The 16,083-nt window shown below is 45.3% G+C and overlaps 1 long non-coding RNA gene across 1 annotated transcript; it reads right to left on the bottom strand.

The window, feature by feature from the left end:
• Positions 1–7,675: 7,675 nt before the first annotated feature.
• Positions 7,676–14,355, bottom strand: LOC131383304 (uncharacterized). The gene is made up of 3 exons (XR_009213249.1): positions 14,270–14,355; positions 9,341–9,512; positions 7,676–8,218 (listed from the first exon to the last, which is right to left on the bottom strand). It is a non-coding gene; the product is annotated as an uncharacterized LOC131383304 (long non-coding RNA).
• Between the last annotated feature and the right edge of the window lie 1,728 nt (positions 14,356–16,083).

Raw genomic sequence — 16,083 nt, 5'->3', positions numbered from 1 at the left:
AGCTCATCTCTGCTAAAAATACAAAAAATTAGCCAGGCGTGGTGGCGGGCACCCGTAGTCCCAGCTACTCGGGAGGCTGAGGCAGGAGAATGGCGTGAACCCAGGAGGCAGAGCTTGCAGTGAGCTGAGATCATGCCACTGCACTCCAGCCTGGGTGAGAGAGCGAGACTCCATCTCAAAAAAGATCTCATTCAACCATGGTGATAGAATCATAATTTCAGTCAATTTGGGAGTCCCAAAGGGCTTTTTTTTTTCTGAGACACAGTCTCACTCTGTAGGCCAGGCTAGAGTTCAGTGGCATGATCTCTGCTCACTGCAACCTCCGCCTCCTGGGTTCAAGCGATTCTCACCTCAGCCTCCCAAGTAGCTGGGATTACAGGTGCATGCCACCACAGCCAGATAACTTTTGTATTTTTAGTAGAAATGGGGTTTCACCATGTTGGCCAGGCTGGTTTTGAACTCCTGACCTTGAGGGATTTGCCCACCTCAGCCTCCCAAAGTGCTGTGATTACAGGATGAGCCACAGCGCCGAACCCCAAAAGTTTCTATAGTTACATAGGACTAAGCCTCTATAGTTGGGGTGAAGAGGAGAAGAGAGGAAAGTGTTGGGGGTGCCCCCCTTATCTTCAGTGTTACCTGTCTATAAAGCTGTCTGTTAAGATAATCTAAAGTCCTATATGGTTCTACGTAAGTACCTAGGCTGTTAGACGCCACGGCCAGAGAGACCCTTGGAAAAGGCTTTTTGCTGCTAACACCTCCTCTGAGCAGTGAACACGGCCTTTATTTATTTATTTATTTATTTATTTATTTATTTATTTATTTATTTTGGAGACAGGCTCTCGCTCTGTGGCATAGGCTGGAGTGCAGTGGCATGATGTTGGCTCACTGTGACCTCTACCTCCCAGGTTCCAGCGATCCTCCCACCTCAGTCTACCTAGTAGACAGGACCACAGGCGTATGCCACTATGTCTAGCTAATTTTTTGTATTTTCTGTAGAGACAGGGTTTCACCATGTTGCTCAAGCTTTTTTTTTGGTAAGAGATGAGAGTCGCGCTATGTGGCCCAGGCTGGTCGCAAACTCCTGGCCTCCAGTGATCTTCCTGCCTCGGCTTCCCAAATTGCTGTGATTACAGGTGTGAGCCACTGTCTGGCCAGCCTCACTATTTAAATGGGGAGAACACAGGGAGAGGAAGGAAATAGCTGGAGAGAAAAAACAATGGTTAATATTTTAAAAATAGTAGGTCAAATATATATTTACTCTGTCTGGGAATGTGTAGTTAAAGTTATATGAGAGGAATAATTTGCCAGTGTTTACTGGCTTTATAAGTCTAGTGTGGAAACTTAAACTTCTTTTAAAAAATTTTTAAAATATCTCTTTTTCTTTTGAGACAAGGTCTCACTGTTTCCCAGGCTGGAGTGCAGTGACACAATCATGGCTCACTCGACCTCTCTGGGCTCAGGTTCCCACCTCAGCCTCCCAAGCAGCTAATTTTTTTCCCGTATTTTTTGAGAGCTTGAATGGAGGTTCTAGCAGGGGAGTGCAGCTGCTCACATGCCCTTGACCGAAGACCAGTCCTCCTCTGTTGGGGATGGTCGCCCCTTTGAGCACACAGCTTCCGGAGGGACACACATGGAGCGGTGAGGGAGGAAGGGGACACCCTCCTAGCCAGCCAGATTAGCCGAATCAACCCTGGTGATCAGTGGGGTGACAGATGTTGCAGCCAGATTGCCCTTACATCCTTTTTTTTTTTTTTGTATTTTTTGTAGAGACTGGGCCAGCTAATTTCTTTTTGTTGTTATTTTTTGTAGAGATGGGGTCTCCATATGTTGCCCCGCTGGTCTCAAACTCCTGCACTCAAGCGATCCGCCCACCTCAGCCTCTCAAAGTGCTGGGATTACAGGAGTGATCCACCGTGCCTGGCCAAAAATAGCTTTAAAATATTATCCAAAAAGTGGAGGTGACCCAAGTGTCCATTAACAGTTGAATGGATAAATAAAATACAGTGTATGCCTACAATGGGATTTTATTCAGCCTTCTGGAGGAAAGCTATTGTGACACACAGTACAACATGAATAAACTTTGAGGACATTATGCTAAGTGACATAGCACAAAAAGACAAATACTGTGACTCCACTTGTATGAGGTACCTAGAGTAGTCAGTTTCATAGGGATGGGAAAGACTGGTGGTTACTAGCAGGTGGAGGGAGAGGGCGGTCAGTTATCATTTAATGGGTACAGAGTTTCAGTTTTGCTAGATGAAAAGAGCTCTGTGGATGGATGGTGGTAATGGTTGTACAACACTGTGAATGTGCTTAATACCACTGAACTGTACATCTACAAATGATTAAGATGGTGCATTTTATGTGCATTTTACCCCAACTAAAATAATATTATCCAAAAGCATGCGTAATTTGTTGTTCACTATTTTTTCCTTCTACTAGGCATTCTGTGAGAATGGGATCTTGTCCATCTTATTCCCTGGTATGTGCCCCACATCTAGTACAATGCCTAGCACATAGCAATAGCTCTATAGATATTTGCCAAATGAATAAATCGTCCTAGGAGTGGGGTTTGGGGGCAGAGGATGCTCCAGAAAAGCAATATCTCATATAATTAATTACCTAGGAAACTTTGGCAGGGGGCTGCATAATTTGCTACTGATAATATTCAGTTACCATAGAGTTTGAGAATTTGTGAACGTATCTTTGGATTAACTACGAAAGAGAGGAAAAATAGGTATCATATTACAAACCTGTAGTCACATTATTGATTACTTGGTCTCAGGCAGAAGAGGGCTTCTTTCTTTAAGCCTTTTAAAACAGTGGGGATTTCTTTATTATATAATATTTATTGCATTTTTATATAGTAGCACAAATGTTTTACATTTTAGCCTATAAGATTGACCTAAAATAAAACATTTCAGCCTTTTAATTTAATTACAGAAAATAGAAGCAAGAAAGGATGTAGCAGGGAAGAGGGGCAAATGGAGAACTGTAGGAAGCTAGGGAGAAAAAAAGGATGATGTGAAGGAATCAAGCCACTGCAATTGAAGACAATGTTGATTAAAATTAAACATTCTTATGGCTTTTGACCCAGCAAGCTCATGCCTGGGAATCTATTCCACAGAGAGAAAACCACTAGTTCACGTGGATGCCATTGCAGCATTATTTGTTGTGACAAAAAGCACAAAACAAAGCCCATGGCTGAATAATTTATGGCATATCAATATAATGAATTATTAATCAGCCATTAAAAATAATGAAATAAATCTAAACCAATGGATTTAAACAGATGTCCATGAGGTATAGTTGAATGAGAAAAGGAAGATGCAGAAAAGTGTACATGATATGTTCTCACTTTTTTTTTTTTTTAATGGAGTCTCACTCGGATGCCCAGGATGGAGTGCAGTGGCACAAACTTTGCTCACTGCAACCTCCGCCTTCTGGGTTCATGCAATTCTCCTGCCTCAGCCTTCAAAGTAGCTGGGATTACAGGCATGCACCACCACACCCGGCTAATTTTTTGTACTTTTAGTAGAGACAGGGTTTCACCATGTCGGCCAGGCTGGTCTTGAACTCCTAACCTCAAGTGATTCACCCACCTCGACCTTCCAAAGTGCTGGGATTACAGGTGTGAGCCACCGTACCCAGCCACGTTCTCACTTTTATGAAGAAGAAAATGTCCAAACTCCCAATTTCTACACAAGATTTTGTAAGCATGGAGAAAAATACAGGAGTGTGCATACTTGGTTGGTGATCTGGCTTGTGTGTGTTAGTGGAGCAATGACTGGTTCTGGAGGGGAGAAAGGAGAAGAAGAAGAGAAGGGGGAAATCAAGCAGAAAAAAAAAAGAGGAAGCATTGCGCCCAAATAGCCAGTGATGTACATCTATGTAAAATTATACGTGGCCAGGCACGGTGGCTCACGCCTGTAATCCCAGCACTTTGGGAGGCCGAAGCAAGTGGATCACTTAAGGTCAGGAGTTTGATACCAGCCTGGCCAACATGGCAAAACCCCATCTCCACTAAAAATACAAAAATTAGCCGGGCATGGTGGTGCATGCCTGTAGTCCCAGCTACTTGGGCGGCTGAGGCAGGAGAATTGCTTGAACCCGGGAGCTGGAGGTTGCAGTGAGCCGGGATCGTGCCACTGCTCTCCAGCCTGGGCGACAGAGTGAGATTCTGTCCCAAAAAACAAAACAAAACAAAACAAAAAACAAATAAAATTATATGTGAAACAGAAAAAAAAATAAGTTATGCAGAAAAGGCTAACTACTTGCTTCCTGATATCAGGAGGCTTCTCTTTAGCTTTGGTTCCACCAAACTTATAGCAGTGGGGTGGAACAGCGTTGAGTGATGCTGGCCTCCAAGAAAGGTCAGAACTCTCCATCATGGTCAGCTTTCCTTTCTCCTGAATGTGATGGGGCAGGGGTGAGGGCATGCTGGGAACCAAGTTACTTATTAATAATAATAGAAACAAAGGTGGTCCTGAGGACCTTATCAGAGACTCTCAGGGGTAAAAACATAGATGGAAATTGAGTGAGAAGGAAAAAGTATGGCAAACATACAACGTGGCTGGGTACGGTGGCTCATACCTGTAATCCCAGCACTTTGGAAGGTCAGGGTGGGTGAATCACTTGAGGTTAGGAGTTCAAGACCAGCCTGGCCGACATGGTGAAACCCTGTCTCTACTAAAAGTACAAAAAATTAGCCAGGTGTGGTGGTGCATGCCTGTAATCCCAGCTACTTGGGAGGCTGAGGCAGGAGAATTGCATGAGTTGGAGGGCACCATATTCACTCTGGGATCTAGTACAGATCCAGGAAGTGAGCCCCACGTTCTTCAAAGTGGTCTGCTATATGATCTGTGAAATGTAAGATGCATATGTAACATGTATAATAGAGAAGAGGCCCATGTGTGGAAAACATCATGTGGTGGTCGTTCAGAGCTTGGATTCTGAGATCAAGTGGCTCTGGGTTCCAATCTGCATTTGCTAGATATAGGCTACTTTCATGAGACTCAGTACAGTGGCTTAAACAGGAAAGTCATGGCCAGGCATGGTGGCCCACGCCTGTAATCCCAGCATTTTGGGATGCTGAGGCAGGTGGATCACTTGAGGCCAGGAGTTTGAGAGCAGCCTAGCAAACATGGCAAAACCCTATCTCTACTAAAAATACAAAACTTAGGCTGGGTGCGGTGGCTCACGCCTGTAATCCCAGCATTTTGGGAGGCCGAGGTGGGTGGATTGCCTGAGGTCAGGAGTTCGAGACCAACCTGGCCAACATGGTAAAAACCTGTCTCTACTAAAAATATGAAAAATTAGCCTGTATGGTGGCAGGCACCTGTAATCCCAGCTACTCGGGAGGCTGAGGCAGGAGAATCACTTGTACTCAGGAAGTGGAGGTTGCAGTGAGCCGAGATCGCATCACTGCACTCCAGCCTGGGTGATGAGAAACTCTGTTTCGAAAAACAAAACAAAAAACAAAACTTAGTCCCGCATGGTGGCACGTGCCTGTAATCCCAGCTACTTGGGAGGCTGAGGCAGGAGAATCGCTTGAACCTGGGAGGCAGAGGTTGCAGTGAGCTGAGAACACACCACTGCACTCCAGCCTGGGCGACAGAGACTCCGTCTCCAAACAACAACAACCACCACCACCACCACCACCACCACCACCACCACCACCACCACCACCAAACCAGGAAAGTCGTGCAGTTCTCAGGTTCCCAATCCAGATAGTGAGTGGAGCTAGTCTGGTGGCTCGATGGTGATGGACACCCAGGCTCCGTTTGTCCCTCTGCTCTCCTGTCCCTTATCAGTTCACCATTACATTTCCCTTCAGGCTGTTGAAGGGAGAAACAGAAAAGAGGAGGCTCCCCTCCTTTCCTTCTGAGTGCTACACTCAGAAGTCGAATGCATGTCATTGGCCAGATTCCAGTCACAAGGCCACACCTAGCTGCAAGGAAGGCTGGGAGATGGGGTTTCGGACAAGCAGCCACCCAGCCAAAACTTCCATGACTGAGTAAGACAGGAGTTGGCCTTAATCCCCAAATCACACAACAATAGCCTTATAAGCCTAAGAAGGAGTGGCAGCATGAACTCTGAAAGCATATAACAGGGAGCCCTGATCCAGCCACAGGGGTTGGGGTGAGGAGGTTTAGGGAACTGACTTTTTCCAGAGGAAATGATTTTGAGCGGAGATCTGACAGAGGTCACTGGATGAAGCAAAGAAGAGGGTTCCAGACGGAGGAACACTGCACAAAGGCCCCAAAATGGGAAGGACAAGGCATGTTTGAGGAATTGAAAAAAGGCTTAATTTAAGGAGAAGCATAGATGGGGTTTCTTCCCAAGGAATGGAGCCTGGCTAGTGAAAGATATTCCAACATGAGCACCAGCTCTCACAGATACCATTTGTTTTCTGTGGCTTGGAAACATCCCACGGTGGTTTGTCTGGCAGCCCAGAGAAAGCTGACATTGGTTTGAGAAGGTCTAATTATTCCTTGTCTAAGACTTGGGTAAATGAGTAAAGTCTTTGTGTGGGTTGCTTTAGAAGAATTTGGCAAAGTTGTGCGCCTCGTTTGTGTTATTTATAATTTTAAGAAAGCTTAGGAAACAGTCTTAGCATCTTGTCTATAATATATTGAAATGCAGTGGCTTTGAAAATCATTTGCCTTTTTGAATTAAAGAAACAGATCGGCAATTGAGTAATGGATCCACCCTGGGACGTGGGAGGTGAGAGCAAAAGTAGTTGTTGACTCATCTCCATGTATGTGTGGTAACACATGAAAATCAGTTTCATTACTTTATAGCTTCACCTCCTATTAAAGCCCTGTAAAGTGTGAGTCACAGGAAACTTGAAGTACTGGAATTTGAGAGAGCCCAGTATAAAAATTCATGAAATCTTTCTGCACCACTTACTCCACTTTTAGTTATTGCAACTGGGTAATCTTTTTTTAAATTTTAATATGCTTCTCCTTCGCTTTCCCAAGGACACAACCTGTACTTTAGCTGGCTCCAGGCGTCTGTCTGATTGGAGAAGATGCACATCTGTTATGGGAGGAAAGCCGAGAGAAAGACTGGGTAATTTCAAATTTTTGGCACTCAAAACCAGGATCAGGCAGCTGGCTTTCATCTTGAAGGTGGATTTTGCACTTCAGCATCTTTATCACACCCAGAAACCGGGGCCTGGCTCAGTTTAGGAAAGGGCAGTGCAGCGTAGAGAAGATATTCCTAAGGCGAGCTGCCAGAGAAGATGCAGAATGCCCAGTTAAATGTGAATTTTAGATAAACAATGAATAATTTGTTAGAATAAATATGTTCCAAATATTGCATGGAACATAATTACACTAAAAAATTTGCTGTTTATTTAAATATAACTGGGCATCTTGTATTTATTTATTTATTTTTGATAGGGAGTCTCACTCTGTCGCCCAGGCTGGAGTGCAGTGGCGCGATCTCAGCTCACTGCAGCTTCCATTTCCTGGGTTCAAGCAATTCTCGTGCCTTAGCCTCCCAAGTAGCTGGGACCACAGGTGTGTGCCACCATGCCTGGCTAATTTTTTGTGTTTTTAGTGGAGATGGGGTTTCACCACGTCGGCCAGGTTGGTCTCGAACTCCTGAGCTCAAGCAACCTGCCTGCCTTGGCCTCCCAAAGTGCTGGGATTACAGACGTGAGCCGCTGTGCCCGACCTGTATTTTTATTTGTAAACCTGGCATTCCCACCCCTTAAGGCTAGGACAGCTAGATAAGTACCACTCTATCTATAGTGGGAAAATAAACCAGGAGGGAAGAGTAGAGTGTGCTAGTCACACAGACAGGCAAACCTTGAAAGCCCCTTTCTCTATTTGAGCAGAACCCATTCCCACTAGAGAATCAGAAAGTGTCAGATCTTGCTTTTCCAGCTTCTTGAGCACAACTGAAGGCACATGCCAGTCAGGGACATCTTCCCTAACCCTGATTGATGAGAAATCAGGGGTTTGGAAGAAGCAGGTGTGGTGCAGAGTGGATGACGGCAATGACTGTAGCCGCATTATTCAGCCCGTGTTGTCAGTGGTGAAACCTGTGGGGTCCAGCACAGAAGTGTTTCTAAGGCTTTCTTGTGGGCAATTGTTCCTGTGCCTGGCTCTGGGCCTCTCAGGTTCCTGCAAGCCATCCAATATCCTTCTGATAAATTCCTTTGCTCCTTAAGTCCAGCAGCGTCGGTTCTGTTCCTTGCACCTAAAAACTGAGCAATAAATGAAATAAAAGCCTTTTGAGGTGTGAGGAACTGTGGAGAGAACAAGAGGAGTGAGATGGGAGAACAGAGTGGGCAGAAATGTGCCTGGAGAGCAGGTAGTATACAGTAAATCGGGGAGGATAGGGGCCTTCTTGCAGGATGCCCCTGTACCATTCTGCACTCACAGAGCCACTTGGGGAGGTTGCAGCCAGTTTTGATTCATAAGGACCAGTTTCCATGCTGATTGTGCGGTGCTTGTACCTTACTGGCTTTTAAGTATTTCGAACGACTCCTAGGTGCACCCATTTCATCTTGGAGAGTCTCTGAGAGTTAGTTGTTTAAAGCCTCCCTTGATGCCAGTATGTTACAGATAAAATCTAGAGTTTAGCTGAGGAGTTTGACATGGTGGAGGAGAAGTAGTTCCACAGCAAAGAACTGTGCAGTGAACAGCACTCAAGCCAGGGTTGAGTGAGAAACACAGACAGACTTCACTGTGTTAGGGGGCCCAGTAAGTGTTCATAGTCCAGGCAGCACCCCTGGGCCAGGTCAAGCTAAGTTAGACTAGGATAGCCATGGACTTTCAGCCTCAAATGCCAGCCCTGCCAGGAGCACCCTGGAGGAAAGAGATGCTGCCTATGTTCTTGAGGTCCCCAACTCTTTTTGGCCATCATGAGGTTATAAAAACCATAATCTTCCATGCTCCCTTAGGGAGAGAAGCAGAGGGCATAAGACACACACACAGACGTAGGTGACCTACATGGATGGCCAAATTATTGTATTAAATATTTGGTCACTTCTGTGGCCCATGCCTGTAATCTCAATACTTTGGGAGGGTGAAGTGGGAGGATCTCTTGAGGCCAGGAGTTCAAGACCAACCTATGTCACATAATGAGACCTCTGTCTTTACCAAAAATTTAAAACTAATTAGCTGGGTGTGGTGGTACATGCCTGTGGTCCAGCTGTTTGGGAGGCTGAGGTGGGAGGACTGATTAAGCCCAGGAGTTTGAGGCTGCAGTGAGCTATGATCAAAACACTGCACTCCAGCCTAGGTGACAGAGCAAGACCCTGTCTCAAAAAAAAAAAAAAAAAAAAAAAGAAAGAAAAGAAAAAAATAGTTTTCTTTCTGCATACCTGAATAATGACCTGTATTAACCTTGGTGACCCTGCTTTCTCCACTTCCGAACCTACATCTTGTGCCCCAGCCATCATTCTCCAGACCCTGCACATGTCGCCTGTGGGGCTCACGAAGCCGATGTTCTCATGTGGAGTTCAGGGTAGTGGCTCAGCTGCCGCTGCTTGTGACCTGGGAAAATCAATGGTTTCCAAGGAGCCTCAGCGTTGGAGGCTATGTCCTCCTTTTCATTCTGTTCCCTCGCTGTGGAACTCTCTCTTCTACACTTGAAAAAACCCATTAGACCCTCAAGAGCCAGACCAAATGTCACGACTGAGAAATTTCTTAAGACCTGCCTTCTCTTTCCAGACAGAATTAATTGCAGCCCTCTTTCCCTGCCCTTTGCGTTTGAAGGCTGTGTGGCTGTCTGCCTTGCTGGGCCAGGAGCACATAAAGGACAGAGACCACATGGTTTTCATTGTTCCACCCAGCTTCCGACATTGACCCAGCAAAGAGCTGGGCCCTGACAAATGTCAGCTGAGCTAATTGAATGAGTACCCTCCTTTGTCTTCTCCTATTTACCTACCCAGTCTCATATTGAAATGGCCTTTAATTGTATTCGTCTTTGATCTAAATACTGGTAAGTGTTCATTCCTATCCATTTATTACAGCATTTAGTGCAATAGCTTGTGCGTCATAAGTGTGCACATGGTGGTTGATTTAATTGGATGTCTTGGTTTAATGCCTCCATTCACAGGATGTGACTTTGAAGAGACCTTAGAAATCATCTAGTACTAGCCAGGCGCGGTGGCTCACGTCTGTAATCCCAGCACTTTGGGAGGCCGAGGCGGGTGGATCACCTGAGATCAGGAGTTTGAGACCAGCCTGGCCACCAGGTGAAAACTCATCTCTCCTAAAAACACAAAAATTACCTGGGTGTGGCAGCGTGCACCTGTAATCCCAGCTACTCGGGAGGCTGAGGCAGAATTGCTTGAATCCGGGAGGTAGAGGTTGCAGTGAGCAGAGATCACGCCACTGCATTCCAGCCTGGGCGACAGAGTGAGACTCTGCCTCAAAAAAAAAAAAAAAAGAAGTCATCTAGTGTAACCACTCACCTGTCTGTGCATTGATGAGGTCTGTATACCAATGAGTGTACATCACACATGTGGGGATACTATCTCTACTAACTTGATCTAAGTTACGACATGGTCAGGTTACAGAGGCATTTGGTGTGTGCTTTCTGATGTTGATGGTGGTGATGATGATGGAAAGTGTTAGCTGCCAAGGCAGTTTCTCTGCTGTCTCCTTGATAACAATATTAATATCTAATATTTAGTAAATGTCTACTGTTGTCAAGAAATTTTGTGGGGCACTGATGGGACAAAAAATACAAGGACAACAAATAAGTAGTACTTGTCCTTGAAGAACTAGTAAGTCTAAGAAGGAAAATAGATGAGTCCAACAATTATAGTGCAAGCAGAGAATTGTTGGATGAGAGTATGTAAAAGGCACAAGGAAAGCCAGGCCTGTGAGGGAATGGACCGTGGCAAAGAGGAAGTAGAGAATACGGGGGAGGAGTCTGCCAGATGAACACCCTAGGGAAATGTTCCAGAAAGAAGGAATGGATGTGCCAAGTGGGGAGGTGTGAGAGACATGCTTGGGGCCATTCCATCTGGCCCAGTACTGTAGCCGCAGTGCGAGAAAGGCAGGGGTTAGGGAGGTGGCCAGACAGCTGGTGAGGCTGGAGAGAGAGATGGGAGTCAGGTCATATGCAAAGGAATTGGTTTCATTATGTTGGCATTAGGGATCTTTTGGTTTTGTGGAATGGAGTGAGATGCATATTAGAGAGACCTCACTGGTATCCTTACGGTTGAGGCTTAAGGAGAAGGGAGACCGGTGAAGTGATTTTAATGTTTTAGGAGAGAAAAGATGACTAAGGCAGTGGTGGAGGGGTCAGGACATGGAACAGAAAGCTACACATGAGGGGTCATGGAGATGCCTGTCAGAGGGACGAAGGACTGGAGAATGACTTCAGATATTGTGACTTGGGCTTCTGGGTGGATGCAGTGTTGAGTTGAAGATGGGGAGTCCACAGATCATGCAGCTGAGATAGTCAATTGCCATTTTTATCCATTGATGTGAATTCAGAATGGAGGCTTAGTTGAAGACACAGACATGATACTGACAGTGCTCAGAGAGAGGAAGAGCAGGTTAAGGGTCCAGAAGCATACCCCAAAGTAACGAATAGGCCATGAGGGAGGAGCCAGTAAAGGAGACAGAGAAGGAAAATCCGGAGTGGAAGCACAGAAGAAGGTCAGGCCAAGGGAGGCGAAGGTTTTAAAGGGGAGAAAGTGATCAATAGAGTTAAATGCTGCAGAGAGGAGTGGGACTGAGACTTTTAAAAAGCCATTTATCATGAACCCGGGAGGCGGAGCTTGCAGTGAGCTGAGATCGCGCCACTGCACTCCAGCCTGGGTGACAGAGCAAGACTCCGTCTCCAAAAAAAAAAAAAAAAAAAAATTAAACAAATAAATAAAAAGCCGTTTATTTTAGCAACCTTGGGGGCCACCGGGACAGCAACTGCAGTAAAGTGAGGAAGCCAGACCTCAGAGGGTGCAGCACCCATGGGAGATGAAGGGGTGGAGACAAGCATAGACAACTCGAGCCAGGAACTTGGCTGTGGAGAGGAGAGAGGATAACAAGCAGAGAGACTCAAGTGGTGCTGAAAAAAGTAAGATAGGGCCTGGGCGCGGTGGCTCATGCCTGTAATCCCAGCACTTTGGGAGGCCGAGGTGGGTAGGTCACTTGAGGTCAGGTGTTCGAGACCAGCCTGCGCCACACGGTGAAACCCTGTCTCTACTAAAAATACAAAAATTAGCCAGTTGTGGCGGTGGGTGCCTGTAATCCTAGCTACCTGGGGGAGGTTGAGGCATGAGAATCGCTGGAACCCGGGAAGCAGAAGTTGCAGTGAGCTGCACTCCAGCCTGAGCGACAGAGTGAGACTCTGTCTCAAAATAAATAAATTAATAAATAAATAAAATAAATAAAATAAAAAAGTAAGGTAGGACATTTCAGCCAAGTTCAAGAATGGGGAAAAAATATATAAGGCAGGATGGGCTTGCACCTGCTGACATACTGAGAGGAAAGTGCCACGTGAGAGGAAGGATTGGGGATCAGAAACAAAGGGGTAACTGGGGGAGCAAGGAACTTGAAATTGGGGTGGGAGGATTAGAGGAAGGCTGGTTTTTTCTTCTCAAACATGGACTAGGGGCTGATGAAGATGCGGGTTAGTGCAGGCAGATGTTGGCGTTGAACAGGAGACATCTGAGGGAGTTCATTCATATCCACTGGACTCTTTATTCACAGTGAACATTATCACTGGAGAAAGCCTGACTATTGAACAGTGGCTGAAAGGGCTGACTTTGGAGGCACTACTAGGGTTCAAATGCTTTTTCTGCCATTCTGTAGCTTATGACCTTGGGAAATTTCCCTAAACACCTTGTGCCTCAGTTTTCTCATCTGTATAATGGAGATGACAATAATCCTCAATGGATTGTCTTAAGAATTAAATGAGTTAAAATATGTAAAGTGCTTAGAACAGTGTCTGGTATATAATAAGCCTCATATAAGCCTCATATAACAACTGCGGTTGTCATCATTGTCTCCATCATTTTCTGCTGAGACAGATGGTTGTTTGTTTGTTTGTTTGTTGTTGTTTTGAGATAAGATCTCACTCTGTCACCCAGGCTGGAGTGTAGGGGTGCAGTCTTGGCTCACTGCAACCTCCACCTCCCAGGCTCAAGTGCTCCTCCCACCTCAGCCTCCTCAGTAGCTGGGGTTACAGGCACACTCAGCTAATTTTAAAATTTGTTTTGTAGAGATGGGTTCTCACTAGGTCTCACTCAGGCCGTCCTCAAATTCCCAGGCTCAAGTGATCCTCCCACCTTGACCCCCAAACTGCTGGGATTACACACATGAGCCACTATACTCAGCTAGTTTTGAATGCATTGTTGGAAGTTGTAAACATTTAGACTACCTGTTGAGTAAAATAGGAGAAAGGGCTAAGAACATGAAAGACGCTGAGTGATATTGGGAAGTAAAGATAAAACCAGAAGATAAAACTTGGTAGCAGTCTAAAGTTTCACAGTTGTGTGAAGTTGTCACTGAATAACCTAAAGAGATTGGTTTTATTTCCCCTCTGTAGATGAGGAAACTTGAGGCTTAGGAAGGTTTAATAGCTTGTCTAGGGTGACACACAGGTAAGTGGCAGGCACAGGTGATTTGACACTGCACTCTACCTTTTCACCACACTGGTGTTCAAAACACACAACAAAGCAGCTCCCCCGACAAACTGTCATCAAGGCCTTTGAACCTGTGGTTGTGGGAGGAGTGATGGGGTTGTAATGCACACAGGGAAAGAAGAAAAGAAATGGGATGGAGAGAATGGTCTGACTTTGTGAAGGACTTCTATGACATTGGAATAATGAACATATCCTTCAAAATGAAAGAAATCTAGTTCTCATCTCACTTACTGAAAGCACAAACCCAAATTCTGACAGATTCTGGTAAAGAAGCCTTTTGACAAATGGACCCTTTTATTCAAGATTTGCCTGGGCATTAAAGCTGCTAGGACAGACAATGTATATGAACTGGGATATATACAGATAATGCACATATCTGTATATACACCATATTATGTAATGTATATGATGGGATCCAGCAGTGCCCAGCACACCAAGGTGATTACAAGGTAATTGGCATGTGTCTGCTGAATGAATGACTGATTAAGTCATGACTCTGGAGGTGTGGTAAGAGGGCTGGGGAGAAAGATGTGGAGGATCCTTCAGAAATTAGTCTAACATAGGAAGCCCTACGAAAAGGCCTTCTCTTGAACATTTGAAAGCATTGGCAGTACCCAGAAATTACTTAAATGTCTGTAAAACATTCACCTAAACAATCGACATCACTTGACCATATTAACTAGGGCTAACAGTCCTTCTAATTGCCACAGCCCCACCAGCTTCTAGATGGTAATGGCCCAGCCAGTTTCAATGGGTCTCCATGGTTACACTCATGCTCTGGTTTCCATGGTTACATTTCCAGGTCTCTCATAGGAGTTTGATATATATTTGAAATTTAAAAGGATTTTTTTTTTCTTTCTTGTCAGCCTACACAGAAATCTAGGGTTCAGAGGTCCAGGATGAAAGTTTCAGTGACCTCTTGGGAGGTTACCAAGGAGGAAATGGTAAGATTTGTGACAGCTGTGATCTATCATGGAATAAGGAAAAGAGCACTCAATTGGGAAATACTGTGGAGCTAGAATGATAACCCAATATTTTATGAGCCTTAGTGTTTTGCTTAATTAGAGGAGGCGGAAAAACTGGGCTGAGAAAACAATACCTATTGTTTGGATATGTGGCTCCCAGCGCTAGGAGTAGGATGTTGTGCAGCGGTGGGGGGTGGGGGGCTCTCTATTGAATTCCCTTTAAAATGATCATTTCTTTACCATAACAGTGTTGTGGCCTCCCTGCACTCATTCCTCCCTCAGTCCTCATTCAAATCATCTTTCTTGGCTTACTCGGCTAAAGCAGGCATCTGCTGCAAAGTACCAGCCGGAGCAAGACTTAGTTGGCGCCGGCTTTTCTCGGCGGAGGGAGACAGGTGGAACTCTAGTGCCTCCTTGTGGAATCTCTATCATTTCCAGGTCTACCTCACCTGGAAAAGAACTCAAGTTTGTACTGTTAGGATTTAAGAAATCTTTCTCCATTTCTTTTGATGTATCCATCCCTCCCTCCCTCCTACAAAGTTCACTGAGTATCTATTATATTTCAGCTAGGCCCTAGAAATAATACTAATAGAAAAGATAGGATATTGCCTTCACACATTTCATAATCCGTTGCAAAACAAGTAAACAGCTCGTAACAGTCCCAAGAGCTAATGGAAGAATGACAGTGGGGTGACCTACTGGCTGGGAAAGCTGTGTAAGCTATCGAGCTAGAGGACTTTTTTTTTTTTTTTTTTTTTTTTTGGAGATGGAGTCTCGCTCTGTCGCCCGGAGTGCAGTCGCGCGATCTCGGCTCACTGCAAGCTCCGCCTCCTGGGTTCACGCCATTCTCCTGCCTCAGCCTCCCTAATAGTTGGGACTACAGGCGCGCGCCCGCCAGCACGCCTGGCTATTTTTTTGTATTTTTAGTAGAGTCGGGGTTTCACCGTGTTAGCCAGGATGGTCTCGATCTCCTGACCTCGTGATCTGCCCGCCTCGGCCTCCCAAAGTGTTAGGATTACAGGCGTGAGCCACCGCGCCCGGCGCTAGAGAACATTTTTGAGCTGGGTGTTCAAGGATTCTGTCCTTCAAGGTTGAAAGATGAAATAATGCAATGTTTTATCAGTAGGGGGACTTTGTCATCAAAATAAACCAGAGAATAACATGTAGTCATTCCTGTCTTCATTTAGGTTCATATGCTTGCTACCTTCCAAACAGCTCTTCAGGCAGAAGCAGGTACACAGGCAGTGCTGGTGGAAAAACCTGAGAAGCAGCTATCAGTATTAGACCACATACGAAAGCCTCTTCGGGACATTTGCAAGCATCCAGAGCAGAGATGGTAGGCACCTCCTTGCAGAAACAGGCCCTGCACTGGGCAGGGGGAGGGAGGGAAGCGGTGTGAGGAGGGTGGCAGAAATGAATGACTTTAAGTAGGTGAGTAATGTCATCAAATTTGAATTTTACAGATTTGTTTCTACGGCATTACATTCATAACCAAGT

The sequence above is a fragment of the Hylobates moloch genome, unplaced genomic scaffold, assembly GCF_009828535.3.
Source record: "Hylobates moloch isolate HMO894 unplaced genomic scaffold, HMol_V3 SCAFFOLD_4, whole genome shotgun sequence".
NCBI classification, from domain to species: Eukaryota; Metazoa; Chordata; class Mammalia; order Primates; family Hylobatidae; genus Hylobates; species Hylobates moloch.
Note: the sequence above shows the minus strand (reverse complement) of the source record. Positions and strands in the feature narration are given on the sequence as shown.